This window comes from Microtus ochrogaster, chromosome X, assembly GCF_000317375.1.
Source record: "Microtus ochrogaster isolate Prairie Vole_2 chromosome X, MicOch1.0, whole genome shotgun sequence".
Lineage (NCBI taxonomy): Eukaryota > Metazoa > Chordata > Mammalia > Rodentia > Cricetidae > Microtus > Microtus ochrogaster.
The window spans coordinates 21,594,218-21,595,766 of record NC_022026.1 but is presented as its reverse complement, the minus strand read 5'-3'; positions in this window follow the sequence as shown (position 1 = coordinate 21,595,766).

Genomic DNA, 1,549 nt, shown 5'->3' with positions numbered 1-1,549 from the left:
TTGAGGGGGGGAGGGGGAGGGAAATGGGAGGCGGTGGCGGGGAGGAGGCAGAAATCCTTAATTAAATAAATAAATAAAAAAAAGTCCTCCAAAAACCAAACCAAAAACACACATATATACACACATAGAAAAAAATATCAAGCTTGGTGGCCCTTGATGGTAATCCCAGCTTTTGGAGTAAAGCCAATGTTAATGTCATTAATCCTTCTTTGAATACTTAATGAACTTTTCTAGAATTCTCTGGAGAGGAATCTTTTCCAGAAATTCTTTAATCCTATTTCTCTAATGGTTATGGGATTACTCAGATCTTCTTTTCTTCTTGGCAGAGAATTGCAGTGGCTTGTGGCTTTTGAGGCGGTGCCGCATTTCTCTTAAGTGGTGGCCCACGTGAGCACAATGTCACCCTATTTTTTCCTTTTTCCGTTGGTGGCTGTAGGATCGGTAATGATTCTCTTGGTCATGGCTGATGCCGTTAACTTATTTCTCTCCTCTTTTACCTCTATCACTCTTGCTAGAGTTTAGTCAATCTTATTGATCCTTTTTTTAAGAAGTAACTTTTGTTTCATTGATTTTCCTCTATTGTTTTCTTGCTTTCAATGTTATTGATTTCTGTACTTGCTTGTAGTTCCTTCTTTTTGCTTGGCGCGCGAGTGTGTGTATGTGTGTGTGTGCGGTGTTAGGGCTCCACTTCCAGGACTTTGTGCATGGTAGGCAAACACACTACTAGTAAGTAACATACACTCCTAGCTCTTTTTGGTTCTTTTGTCTGCTTCTTTTGTGGAAGAGACTTTTGTAGCCCAGGCTGGCCTAGAACTAAGTCATTAAGCCTTCAACTCCTGATCCTACTGCCTATGCCTCCCAAGTGCTAGGATTACAGTGTATACCAGCACACCTAGCTTGGTGTTTATTTTTTTTTAACTCTTTCTATTCTGAATGTTAATCCCATGTTGGCTGAGCATGTGGCAGTGGCTTTCTCCTTTCTATAGGCTGTCGCTTTATTCTGTTGACTCCTTCCTTTGCTGTGCTGAAGAGTTTTTTATCCACACATATTTATTGATAGTGATTTTGACTATATTATTATGTGTAGTGTTCTTAGTGGTTGTCATAACTATTATGAGACAATTTCTCACACCTTACCACTTTTCAACTGGGTTCATATTGAATCAGTTTTTTTTTGTATGTCTCCAAGTTCACTGATTTTATTCTCTGTCACCTCTTTTTTTGAAACAGAACTTCACTGTTGTAGCTCTGGCTGGTCTGGAAGTCACTGTGTAGACCTAACTGGCCTTGAACTTGCAGAGATCTGCCTGACTCTACCTCCTGAGTACTTTGATTAAAGAGGCAGGCCATCACACAGCTACTACTGAGTCTGTCCAAAGGTCTTTGAAGTTTCAGCTTTTAAAAATACGATGATTTCCGTTTAGTTATTTTTCTTTTCTTTTTTTGGTTTTTCGAGACAGGGTTTCTCTGCGGCTTTGGAGCCTGTCCTGGAACTAGCTCTGTAGACCAGGCTGGTCTCGAACTCGCAGAGATCCGCCTGCCTCTGCCT